This window comes from Giraffa tippelskirchi, chromosome 9 (genome assembly GCF_054371585.1).
Source record: "Giraffa tippelskirchi isolate mGirTip1 chromosome 9, T2T-mGirTip1v1.2.pri, whole genome shotgun sequence".
NCBI lineage: Eukaryota > Metazoa > Chordata > Mammalia > Artiodactyla > Giraffidae > Giraffa > Giraffa tippelskirchi.
The window spans coordinates 72,844,796-72,869,252 of NC_137283.1; positions in this window are offsets into that span (position 1 = coordinate 72,844,796).

The following is a 24,457-nucleotide window of genomic DNA, read 5'->3' on the forward strand; positions in this document are numbered from 1 at the left end:
TAAAAGTAATATCCATCACTCTTCTGGGCTTCCTCGATGGTTCCAATGGCAAAGAGTCTGTCTGCAATGCACAATAGTCAGGTTCGATCCCTGGGTCAGGAAGATCCCCTGGAGGTGGGCATGGCTACGCACTCCAGTATTCTTCCCTGGAGAATCTCATGGACAGAGGAGCCTGGCGGGCTACAGTCAGAGGGTCACAATGAGTTGGATATGAGTCAGCAACTTACACTTTTCATCCGTCCTCTGAAGCTCGATCCCTACAGGAGCCCACCCAGGTGCCCTGCATCCCTTCCACCTGGGATCCTATTGTTTGTAATCAAACTCAGAAGCTACATGAGACCTTCCCAGTTGGCCAAAGGAAAATAAATATTTCCTTTTCTCACTATCGCTGTTTTCCTTCCTCTTTATACATTTTCCTGCTCGTCTCCTGACTTCTCAGGCTTCTTTCAATCCCCTGATTGTCTGTACAGCAGCTTCCTGTACAAATGTGTGTCACACGTAGATGTAGAAACTTGCCTAAATGAAATCAGGCAGATACGTGGCGCCAGGGTTACATGGGGCTCATCCTCTTGCTTAACTCATTTTCCTGGTCAAATGTCACTTTGGTAAGAAAGGCCTTACCTGAGCCCCACCTCTGCCTAAAATAGTTTTCCTGTCCACCTGATCACCTAAGCTGCCATGCATTCCCTCGAAGCATTTATCAGACCTGTCAAATTATATGTTAATTTCTTGTTTTTCTTTGTCTTTTTGTGCACACCATGAAATCAGGGACTCATTGATTCACGCCTATGGTTTAGAACAGTGTCTGGCACATAGTAAATCCTTCAGTTTTGTTTTGTTTTTTAATTAAGTGCCTGTTTTGATGATTCAGAACCCTAAGGTTTATCTTAGTGAGGGGGCTGTTGTAATCATCATCTCTGCTTTAAAGCTTAGCCTGTTGAAATTCAGAGCTTGCCCAGGGTCACACAAGTGGCACGTGGAACCAAGATCCACACCCAGATCTGCTGACCCTGTTTCTTTAGGCAGCTCCTTAAAATGCCTCCAAATAGAGAAAAATTGATCTGATAAATATTTATTGGTATATCTTTATAGAGAAAGCATAATGAACATAAAGGGCAGTGCATTAAACTTTATAACAAGCACCTGCTTATCAGAGTGAATAAGGCCAGAATATCAACCACGATTCATCTGAAGGTTGTATTTCAATCAAGGGCTCCAATTTTTCTTCACCGAGTCTTAATGTGGAGGGTGAACACATGGCCAACTCAGTTTTCTGTTTCATTTCTTTTGCCTAATTCTGCAGTGACCACTCATTCCTCAAGATTAACCTTGTATTGCTTTACTTTCCTCCCTTTTGGAGAGAGGACAGATGGGGGAGGGACTGATCTTTCAAGTTTATAAATCAGGCTCCTTTCATCCCCACACATGGCTCTTGGAGACACTCAGGCATTGGTGGTTAAGCAAGTAGACATGGAGCCAAATCAGATTTCTCTTGGGGCATCTGAAATTTTTCTTGCTTCCCTTGAAAACTCCTCAGCCTTTAGCTGAGTTAGAAAGGAAATGTACAGTTCTCAGATAAATTTCCAGGTAATAGGATTTCATCTTTGTTCAAAGATTTTCTTGGTGGGGAAGAAAGAGAGTGAATGAGGCTTGAGTTTGCAAAGGTAACAAGATAACATTCTTTTATTGTAAGACTTTTTATCCTGTTTATTTGTTTCTTATCTGAAACATACTTTCAATTTTTTTATTGTTTTTTAATTGGAGGAAAATTGCTCCACAATGTTGGGTTGGTTTCCACTGTATAACAACTCGAATCAACCACAACTAGACACATATGCCCTCCTTCCTGAGTTTCCTACCCTTCTGGGTCATCACAGCAACAGGCTGGGCTCCCTGTGTTATACAGCAACTTCTTACCAGCTATCCACTTTACACATGAGAGTGTATACATGTTGATGCTACTTTCCTCATTTGTTACACTCTCTCCCTCCCCAACTGTGTCCACAAGTCCCTTCTCTATATCTGTACCTCCACTCCCTCCCTGCAAACAGGTTCATCAGTACCATTTCCTACATTCCACATATATGCATTAAACCACATCACTAGATTAAACTACGTCACTAGATTAAACCATGTCACTAGAACTGACTCAAATTTTTCTTTAATAGCTGAGTAATATTCCATTGTGTGTTTGTACTACATCTTCTTTATCCATTCATCTATCGATGGACATCTATGTTGCTTCGATGTCCTAGCTATTGTAAATACTGCTGCAATTATCATTGGGATACATGTGTCTTTTAGAATTGTGGTTTTTCTCAGGGTATATATTTTAATATAATGGAAAAAATAGCTGTGATAAATTTGGACCATGTGCATAGATACAATTAGAAAGACATAAAGATCAAGTACTAAATATGAAAAAGCCCCAAAATATCTTAACTAATTTGCCTTAAAATTTTCTATACATTTTCCTTTTTGCTCAATTTTACTGGGTTGTGTTTTTTATCAGAAAAAAACATTCTGTCATGTTAATGTACAATAGCAGCAAAAAACTGCACAAGGATACTACCCTCAGTGCTGCTGAAAAGAAATAATTTTCAAAAGTTTTCTTAAAATATAAGGTGTCCCCTCTTCAGATTTTACTGAATATAATCAGTGACCTAAAAAGAGCATTATGTTATTTCTCCAAGTTTGTCCATTGCAAGGCAAAGGTACTTTTTCTCTTTTTGACTTATTTATAACATAATTTATAAATATATAACATATAACATAGCTTATTTTACACTTTGGTTATTTAAAAATAAAACATCAGTTCAGTTCAGTCACTCAGTCATGTCCTACTCTTTGTGATCCCATGACTGCAGCACACAGGCTTCCCTATCCATCAATAACTCCTAGAGCATGCTCAGACTCATGTCCATCTAGTCAGTGATGCCATCCAACCATCTCATCCTGTTGTCCCCTTCTCCTCCTGCCTTCAATCCTTCCCAGGACCAGGGCCTTTTCCATGAGTCAGTTCTTCGCATCAGGTGGCCAAAGTATTTGAGCTTCAGCTTCAGCATCAGTCCTTCCAATGAATATTCAGGACTGATTTCCTTCAGGATAGACTGGTTGGATCTCCTTGCAGTCCAAGGGAATCTCAAGAGTATTGTCCAACACCACAGTTCAAAAGCATCAGTTCCTTAGCACTAAGCTTTCTTTATAGTCCAGCTCTCACATCCATACATGACTACTGGAAAAACCATAGCCTTGACTAGACGGACCTTTGTCAGGAAAGTAATGTCTCTGCTATTTAACACACTGTCTAGGTTGGTCATAGCTTTTCTTCCAAGGAGCAAGCGTCTTTTAATTTCATGGCAGCAGTCACCAGTTGCAGTGATTCTGGAGCCCAAGAAAATAAAATCCATCACTCTTTCCACTGTTTCTCCATCTATTTGCCATGAAGTGATGGGACGGGATGCCATGATCTTAAGTTTTTTGAATGTTGAGTTTTAAGCCAGCATTTTCACTCTCCTCTTTCACTTTCATCAAGAGGCTCTTTAGTTCCTCTTCACTTTCTGCCATAAGGGTGATGTCCTCTTCATATCTGAGGTTATTGATATTTCTCCTGGCAATCGTGATCCCAGCTTGTGCTTAATTCTACCTTGTGCTTCATCCAGTCCAGCATTTCGCATGATATACTCTGTGTATAAATTAAATAAGCAGGGTGACAATATACAGCCTTGATGTACTCCTTTCCCAATTTGGAACGAGTCTGTTGTACCATGTCTGGTTCTAATTGTTGCTGCTTGACCTGCATACAGATTTCTCAGGAGGCAGGTGAGGTGGTCTGGTATTCCCATTTCTTGAAGGATTTTCCACATTTTGTTGTGATCTACACAGTCAAAGGCTTTGATGAAGTCAATAAAGCAGGAGTGGATGTTCTGTAATTCTCTTGCTTTTTCTATGATCCAATAGATGTTGGCAATTTGATCTGTGGTTCCTCTGCCTTTTCTAAACCCAGCTTGAACATCTGAAGGTTCACATACTGTTGAAGCCTGCTTGGAGAATTTTGAGCATTACTTTGCTAGCATGTGAGATGAGTGCAATTGTGCAGTAGTTTGAACATTCTTTGAAATTGCCCTTCTTTGGGATTGGAATGAAAACTGACCTTTTCCAGGCCTATGGCCACTGCTGAGTTTTCCAAATTTGCTGGTATATTGAGTGTAGCACTTTAGCAGCAGCATCTTTTAGGTTTTGCAGTGGCTCAACTGGAATTCCATCACCTCCACTAGCTATGTTGGTATTGATACTTCCTAAGGCCCCCTTGACTTTGCATTCCAGGATGTCTGGCTCTAGGCAAGTAATCACACCATTGTGGTTATCTGGGTAATGAAGACCTTTTTTGTATAGTTCTTCTGTATATTCTTGCCACCTCTTCTTAACATTTTCTGCTTCTGTTAGGTCCATACCATTTCTGTCCTTTATTATGCCCATCTTTGCATGAAGTGTTCCCTTGGTACATCTAATTTTCTTGAAGTGATCTCTAGTTGAAGAAAATATAGCTAAAGTTTAGCTATATTTTTATTTTAATTAATCTTTTTAATTGAAAGATAATTGCTTTACAGAATTGTGTTGGTTTCTGCCAAGCATCAACATGAATCAGCCATAGGTACACATATGTCCCCTCCCTCTTGAACCTCCCTCCTACCTCCCTTGCCATCCCACCCCTCTAGGTTGTTACAAAGCCCTGCTTCAATTGGATGTATGGAAAAAGTAACATGGAAATTTACCATATGTAAAATAGATCGCCAGTAGGAATTTGCCATATGACTCAGGGAATGCACAGGTACTATTGTATCCTTCTTTGTCTTCTTAAATATTGTTGAAGCATCGAGCAAACAGGAACCAAAATGTCCTCAAGGAAAGATGAGCCCTAATCCTACTATTCACACCCAAATATTTTAGGTTTTGCCTTTAGTTATTATCTTGTAGTGCCTGTACATTTTTATGCAGAAAAAAATCACGTGACTATTTAAACAATATTATATTATACTTAGATGTTTTACTCAATCACTTAAACAACTACATTATGTTGATATGGTAATGTACCAAATTGCAGTTTAAGTTATTTTCAGTTTGACAACTAATATTCTCATACAGCTTTTGGTTCTACCATATTCTCATAATAAATTTCCTTAAGCAATAGCATCAAGGCAAGAGCAGATTTTTTAGCTACATATGGGTATAACAGATTTGCTGCAGCTGTGCCTATACCATATGGATGTTTGCATGCGTGCATGCATACTCAGTGTCCAACTCCTTGTGACTCCCTGGACTGTAGCCCACCAGGCTCCTCTGTCCATGGGATTCTCCAGGCAATAAGACTGGAGCAGGTTGCTATTTCCTTCTCCAGGGGAATCTTTCTGACCCAGAGATTGAACCTGGGTCTCTTGCATTGTCAGGCAGATTCTTTACCACTGAGTCACTAGGGAACACTGTGTATATGTTTTAATGTTGCTAATTTAGTAGCTGCAAAATGCTAACTCAGAAAATTAATTTACTTGAATTTCCTGATTATAAAATGTATTGATCTCTATATTTTATTACTTGAATTTATTCTTTGGGGAGTTATATGCTCATCAATAATTTCATTATTGAATATTGAAATACCTATAGGCAAGGAATCATAAAAACATTGCATGATCCTCAGCTAATTAACTTTATGTGTCATCTAGCACAGCATGCAATTATAAGAGACTATAAAGTCTCCAGATACATCTGAGTCTCTGGTACTTTTCTGATATCAATGGATATTCATATAAAGCTTTAAGAACAAGAGTGTACTTCCATTTTTCATACTTTCTCTGTTTAGGATGTGAATATTTATAAAGATGCTGAGACAAGTAAATCTGAGGGTAGATCTACACTGTGTAATTTTGAGCAAGGTTAAGCCTTGGTTTCCTCATCCATCTGGGTATTTACAGCAGTAAGGTACTTCACATTTAGCACAGGGCTTGGACCATGGAAAGCATCCAAACATATTAGCTATCATTATTAAAGTTTGATCAGTCATGTTAACTCAGAACCATTTTAAGACATGGCTTATTCAGGTAATTTAGTGGAATTAATTTTTAATAAATGCATTTATTTTTTTAACTGTTTGGGAATTTATAGCCGTCACTGTTACCAGTAATTGATGGTGTGACACCTGGAAACATGTTGTACCAGATGTGTTTCCTAAAGCAAATCTAAGTGATAAAAGCATGTTGTCATGATCATGCCGTGCATGCACTTCATACCTGGAGGAGTATGATGAAGTAAACGTGAATGCTGCCCGTATGACCCTATAACCTAAAAGGCAACACAGTGACAAAGATAGGCAGTTGCTCTATCTTACATAAATTGACAATGGATAAATTATAGGAAACTCTACTTAATAACAAACAGTGTATCATAATGGAAGATAAACTAAGCAGATTAAAGCTTAAGCAAGAGGAAACCTAGGATCCACAGTGGACCACAGGTTGAACAGCCATCAGGAACTCAGGCATCATGCTGTCTAGCAGGAGTGCGAGCTATGCAGTCAGGCAGACTCAAGTCTGAACTTCACCCAAATCACATCACGCACTAGCTCTGTGACTGGAAAACCTCGCTGAATCTCAAAAGAAAAAAAGGTGTTTCATTTAAATGCACCATTTGTTACTCAGTAGGCACTTAGTACATACTTCTTTGCTATGCATCTCCCTCTGTTATTCACAAAAGCCAATGAGATACATACCCGACCATAAAACATTTGAAAACCGGCAGTAACTTCTTCAGCAGCAGCATCTAGCAGAATATAAAAGAACTGGCCTAACAAAATTTGGAAGCTTGTTTAAGAGAAATGACTTTTCTTTTTAAATATGAGCATTTAAAGCTATAATTTCCTTCTAAGCATGTCTTCACTGCACCCCACAAATTTTGATGTTGTGTTTTCATTTTAATTCAGTTCAAAATACTTTCTTGTTTCCCTTATCACTTCTTTTATGACTTGTGGGTTATTTACATATATATTGTTTAATGTACATTTTTTTGAGAATTTTGCAGTTATCTTGATTACTATCTTTAATTTATTTGTGATCAGAGAACATGTTCTATATGAAATCAGTCCTTTTAACTATATTGACACTTGTTCTATGATTTAACATATAGTGTATTTTGATTGATATTCTGTCTATACTTGAAAAGAATGTGAGTGCTGCTGTTGTTTGGTAGAGTGTAAAGTATACAAACATGAATTAAACCAATTTGGTTCACAGTGTTGTACAACTCTGCCATTACTGATTTTTCTGTCTACTGGTTCTGTTACTGAAGGAAGCATATTTAAGTCATCAGCTTGACTGTATTTGTAATTGTCTTTTCTCCTTTGAAGTCTAATTTGCTTCATGTATTTTTCAGTTCTATTATGAGATACATATATGTTCATAATGTTACAAGCCCCTGCTGTATTGATTCTTTAATCATTATGTCTGACCCTAATATGGCCAATGAGGCTTACTTACGCACGCATGCATGCTCAGTCACTAAGTCATGTCTGACTTTGCAAGTCCATAGACAGCTGCCTGCCAGACTCCTCTGTCCATGGGACTTTCCTGGCAAGAATACTGGAAGGGGCTGCCATTTCCTCCTCCAGGAGTTCTTCCTGATCCAGTGATTGAACCTGCATCGCCTGCGTTGGCAGGCAGATTCTTTACCACTGTGCCACCTGGGAAGCCCTTACTTTTGCATATTGCATATCTTTTCCAACCTGTTACTTTCAAGATACTTGTATTTTTATGTTGAAAGCGTATCTCTTGCAGATAGCATATAGTTGAGTCTAGCTTTTTGATACTGTTGCTGTTGTTCAGTTGCTCAGTCATGTCCAGTGCTCTGTGACCCCATGGACTGCAGCAGGCCAGGCTTCCCTTCCTTCACCATCTCCCGGAGCTTGCTCAAACTCATGTCCATCGAGTCAGTGATGCCATCCAACCATTTTGTCCTCTGTCATCCCGTTTACCTCATGCCTTCCATCTTTCCCAGCATCAGAGTCTTTCCTAATGAAGCTTTTTTATATAGATTGGCCCCAAAACATCAGCCTTTTGATGAGTGTTTAGTACATTAACATTTAATGTAAGAAGTGTTATAGTTGAATTTAGGCCTGCCCTTTGTTGTTTGTCTTCTATTTGTCTCATGCATTTCATGTTCCTTTTCTAACTTCTTTGCGTTGGATGTTTCATAGTATGGTATATTTTAATTCTATTGGTTTGTTATAGCTATGTTCCTTTGCATTATTCTTCTAATGATTACTACAGAGATTATAATACGCTTCTTTAATTTATCACAATCAACTTAAAATTATTATCAAATTAGCCTTGGAGATACATATATATGTATAAAGATATAGATATATAGAGATAGATATAGATAAACATATATATATATATATGGATTGAATACCCAAGGATTCAATACCCAGGGATTGAGCCCAGGTCTCCCACGTTGCTGGCAGATTCTTTACTGTCTGAGCCACCAGGGAAGCACAAGGATACTGACATTTGTAGCTTACCCCTTCTCCAGGGGACCAGGGAAGTGCAACAGGGAGACAAGAAGTGAGCAAATACTGTTGAAAAAAGATATTAAGAGATTTGCTCCACAGAGGACTCCACAAACCTTCAGTTTGTAAAAGAGGAAAAAAAAAAAAGGCAATATCTTCTAAGTGCAATATAGTAAGTACAATGAAATGAAATGGCTGTACTTTAAACCCCAAAATACAGTGTAATAAGTTTTGTTTTAACTGGTTGTGTGTCTTAAGAAGTGATGAAAAGTATAAAAAAAATGATGTTTAAATCCATGAGTAGTCATGGAAATACATTATGTCTCTATACTGAAATTATAATTCATCATCTTAATTTTATTAGCTCTGAGAATTTTCAACTGTTATTCTTTACTACTTTGAGAGTCATATCCCATATCAAGCAGAGAATAAGAAAAGTGCTAAGCAGTAGGCTGGACTCACTTGCTCTCTGAATAAATCTTTCTCAGTCAAATGACAGATCAGCATAGTCATGGCTTCAGCTTGCCTCTCAAAAGGCAAGACTGAAAATATTAAATCCTTGACCTCCAAAGGTCCACTTACTTACTGCATTTTAAATCATTTAGCATTCATTGTCACTATTTATAATTTTTTAAAAGTTGAAGCTTGCAGTGATACACGTCGAGTTCAGCAACTGTAGTTTAGTAACGACAATAATATATAGACATGGAAAGTCTTGTAAGATGTTGTTTGTTGGCTTGTCACGTCCATTACTTCCCAAATGAAGAGAAATTACCTGCAGCACTTTAGGCTACAGTGACACCTGGTGGTACTGAGTTGTTTCGTTTTTTTTGTTTTCAGTTTAGTTTTTTTTGTTTGTTTGTTTTAAGAACATTTTTGGACATGATTTATTTTGTCTAGAGCTTTTTTAAAGTAATTGTTTTATCAGCTAGGCTGTGCTTTAAGAGGCCCCTCCCTCCTTGGCCAAATTCCCTTCCCTGAAAGAGGTCCCTGGGTCTGAAGCCCTTCTCCACCTTGCGCTTGGGAAACAGATCTCATTATGGTGGGAAGAATTAAGATACTGTTAATACTAAACCTGGAAATAGTGTGACTAACACGTTATGAAATGCCTCTGATGATGTGTATTTATTGACAACATGCCTCGCATACCCATGCACCTCGTAACATTATTTTATGGTTTTATAGAGGAGATTCTGGAGAGTAGCCAAGGTCACAGCTTAAGTCTCTGAAGAAGCCATAACTTCAATTTTGACTGAATACTAGTTCTAGTCTTGAGAATTTTAATTTAGCAATTAAATATATTCATGAGTAACTTTTCTTTATAAAAAATTGAATTATTTCCAATAAGGTTGAAATCTTTGCTGTCCAACCCTAGACCCTTCCTTTCTCTGTTTCCCCAGAGATAACTACTGCTATCAGTTTGGTATGTAGCTTTCCAGAACCATCACACAAACATATACACACACACACACACACACACACATATTGCATTTAGAGATGGGTGATTACTTTCTCGTGTGTTTGGTACATAAAAGAGAGTATTTGGCTGAAGTGAAGGGGCTAGCTTCATCAAAATATGCATTTGTGCCACTAAGTATTATAGCAAGTTGAAACTCTATACTAGGGACAGTTATTCTAAAGTCATTTCAGATGTCTGCAGTAAATATTCAAGATTTAACGAAAATGTTGACTGGAGCACCACTAGGTCTTCTAACGAGAGTCCCAGTGTGACAACACTGCCCAAATACCTTCTCTCCCGTTGGTGTGACACTCTCACCACCATGGCTGCAGCCAAAATCAAGAAACTTTTACTTTTGTGTTATTTAACCAAAACTATAATTGCTTACTATAAGTTGCCAGTATGATCTGTAGTTTGTAACTCTGCTCACAGAATATATGGAAAGAAGACTGGAATAATTATCATTATTTTTTTGTTTGAATGCAATTTTTCTACCACTTTCATTGAAAATCCACATATTTAATTTAAAAAGGTTTTTTTTAATCTATTAATATTTTTAAAAAACTTGAAATTTGCATAATTAAGAAGAAACTAGTTAGATTGATAGGCCACATTCTCTTTTTTCCCCTTCCAAGCACAATAACTTATATGAAACAGCAAGTGTAAATGAGAAAAAATAAAATTAGGTGAATGAAGAGCCCACAGAATATGTAAGGAAGGCGTGACTGAGTAGGTTACATCACACTGACTGATCTCCTAGCTCTCTGAATCTACTCACAGCATTCTACGCAAGACGGCATGAACTTCTAGCTATTCCCTCATGCTGTAAAATTTATTAGGTTCTGGATTTAAACAGGTGCTTTGAGCTACAGTGAGAACTTGAGACAGAGGCATTGCAGGCATGGGTTCATAGTACAGCACTTTGGGGTCAGAGAGGAGAGCTTTTTCCTCGGGATAGACATAAGGAAGTTAATTAAACAATGAGTGAGCTTCTTAGAACAAACGAGTTAAACTGGGTGGAATTTTTCAGTTGGACAAGTGTCCATGAATCTTATGAATACATTCTGTACTTACATCTATTTCAAAGTCACATTGTTGTTGATTATCCATATACTGTAACCTTGGAGTGAAGCAACTGTGCTTCCAGTTTCGCAAACAAACTCGAGTCTGAGCCTGTAAAGTGACATCTGCATTGGGATTTTGCTCATAAGTCACTCTGGAAATGTCCACATAGTTCATTATGTGTTGAGAGCAGGTAAGACTGTGGGAGGTTTGGATTTTGTTTTCAGCTGGGGGATGTGAAAATTCCCTGTTAAATGCTCATCTCACGGGATGGGCAAAATGAAAGCAAATGAGTGGCAGATGACACGGCAACTGAGTGGCCCAGGCGAGGGAAGGCAGCGGGAGGCAGACAGCTTACAGAGACGCCTGACACGCAGGCCGGCACCCTCACCGAGACTCTGTAGCGGCCCCACCGTGCAGTGGCGGGAGGCCTGCTAAGTGGCTTCAGTCGTGTCCGACTCTGTGCGACCCCATAGACAGCAGCCCACCAGGCTCCGCCGTCCCTGGGATTCTCCAGGCAAGAATACTGGAGTGGGTTGCCGTTTCCTTCTCCAGTGCATGAAAGGGAAAAGTGAAAGTGAAGTCGCTCAGTCGTCCGACTCTTAGCAACCCCATGGACTGTAGCCTACCAGGCTCCTCTGTCCATGGGATTTTCCAGGCAAGAGTACTGGAGTGGGGTGCCATTGCCTTCTCCGGGCGGGAGGCCTGGAGCCTGACTAAAAAGTAGTGACACCCCTGATGGACCAGAAAATGCTGCTTCCGGGAGAGACATGAAGCTTCCAAAGTGGCAACAGTGTTTTTTTTTAAGTCAGTCACTCATGGCTACTATAAAGCTGCTACAGTTTAACTTAAATATGAGATTCGGAGACAGTTACTGTGTATCCTGAAAGATACACTACTGCAGAATTTATTTTTTTAATCAGATAATAGATTAAAAGATTTTTTCCAATACAAAATGTGCCAAATGTGATCAGATGTAATATACACCTGAAATAAATATATTCTTATATATACATATATATTTATAAATATATAAATATTTACTTTTGGTCACTTTGAGTAAGCAAATTACTACTTTATCATAGTTTGGTTTTATGTAACTAACATACATGTTAAATCAGAAACCAGACTTGAACAAAATGAGTAGATTTCATGTTACAACAGAAACTTCTCAGACTTGTCTGTGAATGGTTAAAATCATCATTTTATGTAACAAAAATTACTTTAATCACTGTATTTAGTCTGGGTGTGGTTCTTCCCAGTTAGAACATTTTAAACTCTTAAATGATTATTCAACAGTCAGGTCCAACTATTAGGGCCATTTCCTTTCTTTCTTGTCCATTTATAAACTGTTTACATGCATATCTCCTCTGCACTGATTCTGGACCCTGATTTCCCTTCATTTGGAATCCATCACAAAAAAATAAATAAATCACACGTTCATCATGAGAAGTTAACTTTCCAAAAGGTTTCGCTGTCATTTAAGGAATGATTGCTTGTCATGAAGTGATTTCTGTTCTTAGCCATGAGTTCCTTGGGAAAAACAAAACAGCCTGACCTTGAACTACAGTCTGCCCTTGGTATCGGCTATCTGCAGGTGCTCCAGGCACAGATTTCAAACTGCTGTTGGTTGGATCCAGGGGTAACCTGTACTTCCAAGGGCAGACTGTACTTCATCATTTCTTATGAGCGACTCGAGCATGTGCAGATTTCAGTACTTGAGGGAGTCCTAGAACAAATTCCTCCTGGATCCCTGGGGACCATAGTATTTGGGAGTTTCAAAACAAAGTTTCAGGGACTGGTAAATCTGCCACCTGGCAATCTAAAACCTGGATAATTATCTCTGAAGTGTTAACAGATTGCCAGGTGGCAGATGGCATCATACATTTAAGCATTACTTCACTCACCAAACACTTACTGGGAACTTCCCTCCTGTCAAACAAACTGGCTATATGGTTTTGAATTTTTTTTTAGTGAAGTGAAATGACATGAAACGGTTAAATCAAGGGACAGACAAATCAATATCAAATATCAATATTTGCAATAAAGTGTAAGCACTGTGGTAGAAGTATATGCAGAGTGCCCTGATGGTCAGAGAGGAATGGACCTTCACCTTCAGGTTGGGGCAGCCGGCAAGTGTTAGGGGTGGTGGTGACCCGCGGGGGCCACAGAGCATGTGGGCCTGTGCCAGCTGGAGGGTCAGTCTAGGGCAGAACCAGCAGAATAAAGAACAGGCTTCATGGGTTCAGTTCAGTTCAGTTCAGTCGCTCAGTCGTGTCTGACTCTTTGCGACCCCATAAACCACAGCACGCCAGGCCTCCCTGTGCATCACCAATTCCCTGAGTCCACCCAACCCATGTCCATCGAGTCAGTGATGCCATCCAGCCATCTCATCCTCTGTCATCCCCTTCTCCTCCTGTCCCCAATCCTTCCCAGCATCAGGGTCTTTTCCAATGAGTCAACTCTTCACATGAAGTGGCCAAAGTATTGGAGTTTCAGCTTCAACATCAGTCCCTCCAATGAACACCCAGGACAGATCTCCTTTAGGATGGACTGGTTGGATCTCCTTGGAGTCCAAGGGACTCTCAAGAGTCTTCTCCAACACCACAGTTCACAAGCATCAATTCTTCGGTGCTCAGCTTTCTTCATCATCCAACTTTCACATCCGTACATGACTACTGGAAAAACCATAGCCTTGACTAGATGGACCTTTGTTGGCAAAGTAATGTCTCTGCTTTTTAAAATACTGTCTAGGTTGCTCATAACTTTCCTTCCAAGAGGTAAGCGTCTTTTAATTTCATGGCTGCAGTCACCATCTGCAGTGATTTTGGAGCCCAGAAAAATAAAGTCTGACACTGTTTCCACTGTTTCCCCATCTATCTGCTATGAAGTGATGGGACCAAATGCCATGATCTTAGTTTTCTGAATGTTGAGCTTTAAGCCAACTTTTTCACTCTCCTCTTTCACTTTCATCAAGAGGCTCTTTAATTCTTCTTCACTTTCTTCCATAAGGGTGGTGTCATCTGCATATCTGAGGTTATTGATATTTCTCCCGGCAATCATGACTCCAGCTTGTGCTTCCTCCAGCCCAGCGTTTCTCATGATATACTCTGCATATAAATAAGCAGAGTGATAATATACAGCCTTGACGTGCTCCTTTTCCTATTTGGAACCAGTCTGTTGTTCCATGTCCAGTTCTAACTGTTGCTTCCTGACCTGCATGCAGGTTTCTCAAGAGGCAGGTCGGGTGGTCTGGTATTCCCATCTCTTTCAGAATTTTCCACAGTTTATTGTGATCCACACAGTCAAAGGCTTTGGCATAGTCAATAAAGCAGAAATAGATGTTTTTCTGGAACTCTCTTGCTTTTTCGATGATCCAGCGGATGTTGGCAATTTGATCTCTGGTTCCTCTGCCTGTTCTAAAACCGCCTTGAACATCTGGAAGCTTACGGTTCACGTATTGCTGAAACCTGGCTTGGAGAACTTTGAGCATTTCTTTACTAGTGTGTGAGATAAGTGCAATTGTACGGTAGTTTGAGCATTTTTTGGCATTGCCTTTCTTTGGGATTGGGATGAAAACTGACCTTTTCCAGTCCTGTGGCCACTGCTGAGTTTTCCATATTTGCTGGCATATTGAATGCAGCACTTTCACAGCACCGTCTTTCAGGATTTGAAATAGCTCAACTGGAATTCCATCATCTCCACTAGCTTTGTTCGTAGTGATGCTTTCTAAGGCCCACTTGACTTCACATTCCAGGATGTCTGGCTCTAGGTGAGTGACCACACCATCATGATTGTCTGGGTCGTGAAGAACTTTTTTGTACAATTCTTCTGTGTATTCTTGCTGCCTCTTCTTAATATCTTCTGCTTCTGTTAGGTCCTTACTATTTCTGTCCTTTATTGAGCCCGTCTTTGCATGAAATGTTCCCTCAGTATCTCTAATTTTTTTGAAAAGATCTCTAGTCTTTCCCATTCTATTCTTTTCCTCTATTTCTTTGCATTGATCACTGAGGTAGGCTTTCTTATCTCTCCTTGCTATTCTTTGGATCTCTGCGTTCAGATGGGTATATCTTTCCTTTTCTCCTTTGCCTTTCGCTTCCCATCTTTTCACAGCTATTTGTAAGGCCTCCTCAGACAGCCATTTTGCTTTTTTGCATTTCTTTTTCTTGGCGATGGTCTTGATTCCTGTCTCCTGTACAATGTCATGAACCTCCATCCATAGTTCATCAGGCACTCTGTCTATCAGATCTAGTCCTTTAAATTTATTTCTCACTTCTACTGTATAGTCATAAGGGATTTGATTTAGGTCATACCTGACTGGTCTAGTGGTTTTCTCCACTTTCTTCAATTTAAGTCTGAATTTGGCAATAAGGAGTTAATGATCTGATCCACAGTCAGCTCCTGGTCTTGTTTTTGCTGACTGTATAGAGCTTCTCCATCTTTGGCTGCAAAGAATATAATCAATCTGATTTCGGTGTTGACCATCTGGTGATGTCCATGTATAGTCTTCTCTTGTGTTGTTGGAAGAGGGTGTTTGCTATGACCAGTGCGTTCTCTTGGCAGAACTCTATTAGCCTTTGCCCTGCTTCATTCTGTACTCCAAGGCCAAATTTGCCTGTTACTCCAGGTGTTTCTTGACTTCCTACTTTTGCATTCTAGTCCCCTATAATGAAAAGGGCATCTTTTTTGGGTGTTCATTCTAGAAGGTCTTGTAGGTCTTCATAGAACTGTTCAACTTCAGCTTCTTCAGTGTTACTGGTAGGGGTGTAGACTGCATGGATTAGTCCTTCACAATGCCGCCATCCCTTCAGGTATGACAATTAAACCCACCTTCCACACAGCTTCATGACCTTCCAGCGCAGATCCGTGAATGCACCAGCTGGAATTCTCCCCAGCTCCTTCCTGCACGCCTGGCTTCATATTCCCCCTCTCCCCCAGGAAAGGCCTTGTGCCCCCACCCCCAGCCTGGACTCCCCCATTCCCTCAGCCAGCCTCTCGCTGAGCACTGCTGTCTCCATCTTTCCTGGTTCTCAGGTTTGTTTGCTAGGTGTCCTCACCACTGCTGTCCTGAGTTAGGGTCCCACACACTCCTCCACCCGCTTGCAGGAATCTTTTACCTAACCTCCCTTCCCTGCAGCCTGGCAGCTGGGGTCAACTTACAAGTGCAGGCCTGGCCGCCTCCTCATTTGGAGAGGATGCCCCCGTGTCTTGGCCCGGGGTGTGGGTGTGGGGACCCATGTCATCCCTCTCTGTCCAGCCCTCCCCTCAGCCCCCTTCATCCACGTTCACATTTGGCTTCAACTCTGGGATTCTCAAAGGTCCCAGCAATGTGACTGTTCTTCAGACACTCGCAGCTGCACCGTCTCCTTCCCTGCCCACCTCTCCCAAACCCCCACAGACACCATCACCTCTCGGTTACGTTCATTCCCCCATAAGACGCAGCCCAGGCTTCAGCTGACTGAGAGCGTGTTCTGACCCAGCACGGCCTGTCACACTCGGACGACAGCTAATGTGTCTGTGCTGAAGACTAGGCTGTGTCTTCCCTGAGGGCAAGGATGATCCCCTTCATCTCTCATCACTCAAAGTTTAGAACATCGGTGATCTATGATAGGCACCCACATGTGTTTGTGGAATGAAGGAATGCATGCACGCTGTCTGGTGAGTTTGAAATCTGATGCCGCTTTGGTTTACCTTGTGGTGTTCTTCTATGACAGAGGGTTGCCCTGTGATACACAGTACTGACTTTCTTTGTCACACAAGCATTCTGTGCACCATAGATTAATTTAGCAAATTAAGTCCAAGAACCTTTCGAATAAATGTGTCTTAGAAAAGAACTTCAGGTGTCAACTAACTTCACTCATGGATATGCCTCTAATTGCAGCTTTGCTTCCTTCCAAATTTTGCATTTTTTAAAAAAATTTCAGCATTATGTTAGCAGTTTGCAGTACACCATTTTTATACACATAATTTATGTCTTATCATAATTACTTTTGCTCATTTGATTGAATTTACCACTACATAGGCCTTCCCTTGTAGCTCAGTCAGTAAAGAATCTGCCTGCAGTACAGGAGACCTGGGTTCAATCCCTGGGTTGGGAAAATCCGCTGGAGAAGGAAATGGCAACCCACTCCAGTATCCCTGACCGGAAAATCTCATGGACAGAGGAGCCTGGTGGGCTGCAGTCCATGGGGTCAGAATGAGTCCGACACGACTGAGCGACTAATACTTACTTTCTTACTTACTTACTTATGGCTACATAGCCCATGATTAAAGTGACTAACTTTCAGTAATTGACAGGTGGCCTGTCTGCAAGCCCATTGCACAGTTACAGGCTAGAGTGAGTTGAGGCAAAGTTGTAGCGCTCAGAAAGTGAGCAGCTGGGTTCTACACCCAGAAAGGAAAGGTATGCCGTTTAAGGGGTGAGTGAGTCTTTTGAGACCATTTTGGAAAATCGTAGAATATTGAAAATCCACGTTATCGAGAATCCACAAGTGTACAAAGAACAAAACTGTAGACCCCAGGAGAATCCTAATGTACACAAGGTAGGAAGAAAATGCCAGTCCTCAGAGAACCATCATTTAGTCCCATGAATGGTTTCTGGTCCTCTCCCGTGATACTTCATGGAATCTTGAAACAATGCTGGGTTTCCCCGAGGCTTGAGCTGCTGCCCACAGCCCCGCCTCAGAGAGCACTGAGGGACAGATACTGTAAACACCCTACACTCTCAGCTGTGCACAGTGAGAAAGCTGGGAGAAGGCTGTTTACTCTCTCTGCCTTGGAAATCAACTAGAGAAGCAGACTGGGAGTGTCTTTACATGTGTCTTGTAAGTGGTCCTAGCCAGTATTTATGAGGTCAATGCTAAAAGGAAAGAAGTAAACTGAGTCATGCTAACAAACATAAAATAATTTGTGAGATTTATCTTTGACCTGTCTAACATCATTTGGAGGAAAGAAAAAAAAAGGTTTACCATAAACCCAAGAGATGAATATTCTGGTAACTTACTTATGCAGCTGAGTCTGCATTTTGTAGGTGACTAGAGTCTGGTCTGTAAAAGCAACAAAGGGTAAAGCACCTTAAAGCCGATGATCTCCATTAACCTGAACAGCATTTCGACACTGAGTTTAGCTCTTATTGAAGCAAAAGTTCTGGAGTCCTTAGACTTGCTATTTTGTCAAGTAGGTTGCAGGTTGGAGCCCCAGTTTGGCTTAAAGTGTGGTAATAATGAACACTATTAATAGGACCTGCTATTTAAAACCAGAATATTTTATAGTTACACATTTTGAGCAAAGACTAGATTGTGGAGGAGGCAGATGGAATGCAAAAAGGGGAATTTTAAGAAAAATCTACAGAACTAACTCCTGGACTCAGCCTTCCCAGAAAACCCATAACTCTTACATTTCTTGTTTTCTGTAAATAGTTGAAATCAAAGAGTTGTTTAGTAGCTTAGTCTAGAATTAGACTTCACCCAGCATTTATGTCCCTCTCTTGTTATTTTTTCTAATCAATATAGATAAGTTTTATTTGTAAGGAGCATATTTAAATTGTAAAGTATATTCTAATATAACAAGCCTTTAAAAGTGTAAAATAATTAATGCCTGCTTTGCTGTGAAACAAATGTAGACACAGTTGCTTGCATATGTTATCTTGATACATCGACAATGCTGGTCCTTTAAGCTATTAATAAAAGACACTCTACTGCTTTAAAGGTATTAGAGGAATTTTTAATCCCATCTTCTTGCTGAGTGCAAAATATAAGACAATAGGAACAATTGTCTCATGTAAGTGTAACCAAAAAAAAACCTGGTGTATGAATACAATTGCTTTAGCATGTGACTTCAAGGAAGTATTTGCAAAGCTGGGCTTGCTGCAGTGGACTGACTGCACAGCCAAAGTGCTGGCTGAGCAACTCTGCCTCGGGCAAGTCATCAACCTTTTCAGGCCTTGCCTCCAGGCTCTAGGAAGCCCTCTGAGACAAGGCTCTCCAGTCTCCTCAAATAAATAGTTATTGTGAATGTCTGAAACTGCACTTTCTGCCAGGAGACACAGATTATATGAGTAAATACAAAAACAGCTCCAAGTAGGAAGAGAATGACCCATGTGCTTTTCCATAGCTTTTTAGTTTTTCTGCATAAATATCCAGGATGTCGCTTAATTTTAACTTTTAGTCATGAGTGCAGCTGTTCCAAAGCTTATTGAAATGTGTACTGACCTTCCTTCCATCAGCCAAGAAATACTTATTGAGCACCTATTATTTCCAGCTCCAGACTCTGAGGGTACATCAGTGAACAGAAATAAAAGCCTTACTCATGTGAACCCACAAGTAGATACGTATACTGTGTCAGAATATAAGCATCTTGTTTATTCTGAGTGTCTAAAGTATCTAATTTTATTCAGTGGTATCATTGCCTTTTTCAGTCTTGCAAAACTAAATACATGAAGTGAAATGAATGGAAAATTTATTTCACTATCTATTAAAAATATCCAGATACAGATCTATATGATATTGTTCACTTTTGCATTGTTCTTTCAAGTATATTCTCATTGTTCCTGGTCTGTTATGTGACATGTGTAAGTAGTAATAATAAACATGCTTGAGAGATCATGTTATGTATATATTTATTTACTGAAAAGATATTGGTAAGCAGTTGTATAACTAAAAGGTGAAACAAATGTGTTTACATGCATGTATATATATGTATTTATTAAGTATACTATATATTCCAATTATCATTGTATATAGTACAAGCAAATTATTAACATGCACCTTACTCTTTTCAAGTGTATAGTTCTTCAGATATTGATGAAGATGATTTGGCTTTATACTGTACTACATTTGGGTGCTTGCTGTTCAATAAGCAAATGCTGGAAATACTTTTTTTAAAACTATTTTTAAACATAAACATTCATTTATATTTTAAAGAAGTGACCATTCTTTGCAAGCTTAATTGTGTCATAAAAACTCAACAGAAATAAAAGTCTAATATATCCATTATTTGTTTATGAATTCATGGTCTCCTATTTGTTTAAATTAGTAAGTTTTTATAATATAAATGTGTTTATGCCTAGAGGTAATTTATAAAACTGGGGCTTAGATTTCTCTGGATTTAAATATAGTTCTCCTTTCCTCTTCATTTTAAAAGTGCAGAGAACAGATTATCAACCCATGACAATCATTCTTGGGTATTTTTCTGGTTAACTCTATCATTGAAAAACTATGTGGATAATATATAAAAATGAGTTGTGTTGCTGTCTATCAGCAACAAACTAAAATGAAATTCAAAATACTATTTAAAAGAGCAACAAAACATTCAAATATCCAAAAGATAAATCTGATAAAAAGTTCTATAAGCCCTATACCCTGCAAATTAAATATTGCTGAGAGAAATTAAAGATTTGAATAAGATAGAGAGATAGGCCATGTCCATGGAGGACAGGACTCAGGACGGTTACGTGGCTCATTCTCCCCAAGTGGACCAAGTAGATGCAATGCAGGCCCCAGCAGAATCTGAGCAGGAGAGAGACAGTAAGCTGACAAGCAAAGTCTAGAATTTATAATTCAAATGACAAAGGCAGCCTTGACGAAAAGATGGATAAAGTACCCTCCCAAAAGTCAAGACCTATTATAAAGTCAGAGTGTGGTATGGCATTGGTGCAGCAATAAAGAGACAACAGATATATGACTGGAATAAAGACATCTTTGTGATAAAGGTGATTCTGAGTGCACTGGAGAAAGGATGGTCTTTTCAGGAAGCAGTGCTGGATTAATTTAATATCCTTATTGAAAACAATGACTTATTGGCCTCCACCTCATACCATATAAAAGCAAATTCCAGATGGATTGTAGATCTCAGTATGAAAGATAAAACTATAAAGTTTTATAGAAAAACTATAAAGCTCCTTTTTATTAAAAAAAAAAAAACAACAACATAGAACATCTTTATGACTTGGAGTGGGTAAAAGTTCCTTAGTAAGGTTACAAGACAACACTAACCATAAAGGGAAAACATGACAATTTGGAAAATAATAATATCAAAAAATTCTGTTCATCAAAAGACATCATTAAGAAAACAAAAAGACTGCATATAGAGTAAAAGATATTTGCAACAAATATAACAAACAACTTGTACCCAGAGTGTATAAAGAATTCCTACAACTTAATAAGATAGACAAGGCAGCAGAACAGTGGACTAAGACTTGAATAACAAATAAAACGCTTATGCAAATGACCCATTAACATAAAGAATTGCTTTGCCTCATTGGTTATCAAGTAAATGCAAACTGAAATCACGGCTCAATGCCAAGGCACACCTATTAGACTCAGTAAATTTAAAAGGAAAAAATATCTAATGTTAGAAAGGATGTGGAAAAACTGTAAAAGGAAGCATTAGTTGGCACACTCACTTTAGAAAGCTGTCTGGAGCATCTACCTGAACATCATGCATCCATCCTGGGTCCCAGCTCCTGTCTCCCACATGGAACTATGTAGACTGTCCTTCAAAGGAAATGAGCAAGAATGTGACAGCAGCACAATCCATGCCAGCCCCAACGTTGGGAACTACTCACAGTTTCCATTAATGGTGGGATTTATAAATTGTGTATACTCACAGGGCTTCCCTGGCACGCTCAGTTGGTAAAGAATCCCCCTGTAGTGCAGGAGACCCCAGTTCGATTCCTGGGTCAGGAAGATCTGCTGGAGAAGGGATAGGCTACCCACTCCAGTATTCTTGGGCTTCCCTGGTGGCTCAGCTGGTAAAGAATCTGCCTGCAATGTGGGAGACCTGGGTTTGATCCCTGGGTTGGGAAGATCCCCTGGAGAAGGGATAGGCTACCCACTCCAGTATCTGGCCTGGAGAATTCCATGGACTACAGTCCATGGGGTCACAAAGAGTTGGAACAGAATACCACATGGCAGTAAGAATAAATGATTTCATGTCACCTAAAGTTATCAGTAAATCTCCCAGACATAACGAAACAAGAAGGACACGGAAGACGGCATGCTGTCTAGGTCTCTGCTTGTACCAAATTTTAGCACAAGCAGCTCTATTATTTATGGTGATAGGAGTCAGCATGTGGCAGCCTTGGGCCTGGGGGACCAGTGCCTGCAAGTGGGTGTGAGGGACTGGACTTCTGAGGAGTTGGTGACATGTCCATTCTTGTCTAAGGACCGGTGACACAGGTGTGATGCTTCATGAAAAGTCTTCAAGACAAAATTTATTTTTTCACTTTTCTGATTGTGTGACAGATTTTAGTAAAAAGTTTTAAAGAATTAAGCATTAAAAAATTAAAGCCATATCACCTATCTTAAATTAGGCAAGCAGAAGTCTCTGTTCAAGCAGTCATAGGAGAAATTCTTTCCAATGTCCTGAAAGATCAGGGTGAACAGCTGATGGTGAAAGGCCTTTATCTTTGGCCATGTTGCCACACGGTTTCAGCTATGCATGTTTCGGGGAAGCAGGTGACGGCATTCGCTGACTCACCGAGGGTCACACAGGCAGCAGTGGCCACACAAGAAACAGAAGGAGACACTGCCGGCTAGACCCTGATGCGTCAAAGTATCCCCATGGCCACGCAACATGGGACTGGGCACCAAAAGCATAAACCCTCTGCCACTCAGAGTCAAAAACACAGGTAGACTCTCACTGTGGCATTTTTTTACTTCATCTTTAGAATGGTTATTGTGATGGGATTTCTGTCTTTTCTTTGAATGAAGGAATGTTTTGTGGTTTTTAAAACTATCTTTTAAGATTTATTTTTTAGGAAACAAACAAAAAAAAGCTTGCAACTTCAAACACCAGCTTGAGGGAGCTCGTCTATTCAGTCCAAACCAGAAAATCTTGGCTCCTTTATGTACCAGGTCACACGTGCCAACATGCTCTGTGTGGCGCTCCTCATCTGGTAATGGTGCGGCCCACCAGGGGGCTGGAAATGTGTGCCTGCATTTCTGGCTGTTCTTATGGGGCTTAGGAGAGTCCCCACACACACAGGGCACAGGGAGGGGGTGAGATTGGCATGCGCACCCTCCTATACATGAAATAGATAACTGATAAGGACCTGTAACACAGGGGGCTCCACTCAACACTCTGTAATGACCTATGTGGGGAAAGAATCTAAGGAAGAGTAGATATATGTATATGTATGAATGACTTGCTGTAGTTTGCTGTACACTGAAACCAACCCAACATGGTAAATCAACTATACCCCAATAAAGATTTTGAAAACCATTGCATGGTCAAAAGTAACATATGTTTAGAATTCTAGGGATAAAATATTTTCCCACTGGAAAATAAAAGGATAATTGGACCAGAATAATTGTAGTTTTCCCCCCACTCAAGGTTAGGAAAATTTGAACTGTACACACCTTAGAGTCTTCAGGTTAACACACCTCTGCAGTGTACACCCTGGGAGCCTGCCCAGCTAAAACAGATCAATATGATGATCTGGATGATCATTAAAGTCATCATAATTAAAGAAGAAAAATTGCTTCCAGACTGACTAGAAAAATACCGTGCGATCTTGGAGTGAACGCTAAACATTCTGTAATGTTGAGTTCATCCCATGTTTTGTCATCAAAAACCAAGTAATGACCGTTAAATGCTTCCTTTTTGGCTCAGAGATAAAAAAGTATGTCCTATTTTAACTTCCATGTTTCATAAGGTAAAAGTTATTTCTGAGGTTTGGTGATAACCGTCACTCAAGGGTCAGACAACACCTAGGACTTCACGGTGTAGTTCAGTCCCTGGAAAGCTGTGAATTTCTAAATGTATGGGAAAACGTTGAACACCCAGGCTAAGACATTACTAAGACTATGTCTTTAAAACCATCTTTGCCGTTGAAGATGGTTTGCTTTCGAGCTGTCGCTGGCCCAGTCACGTGAGGTTGCTGGAGGGGCCTGGGCCTTCTCCTGGGAGCGCCGATTAGACAGTGTTGGTTACAGGCAGTCACCGCAGTGACATTGGGCCCCCGCCTTCTCCCACCCCCTCCCACTCCACAACACCTCCCCCCCCACCCCCGGCATCTGCAGATCACACCAGTGCAGTGATGACCCTGGCCAACAGGGCAAACACAAAGATGTCATCCCCTTCAGGAAGCTTCTGGTCTGGGGGACACTGTTCCTGCTTCACTTACTGCTAAATGGGTGCTTCTGTGTGTGCGTGCTAAGTCTCTTTAGTCATGTCCGACTCTGTGCAACGCTATGGACTGTAGCCCGCCAGGTTCCTCTGTCCTTGGAATTCTCCAGGCAAGAGTACTGGAGTGGGTTGTTATTCCCTTCTCCAGGGGATCTTCCAGGGATTGAACTCATGTCTCTTATGTCTCCAGCATTGGCAGGCCGGTTCTTTTACAATTATCACCATGAACCTTTTAAAACTCCATATAATCC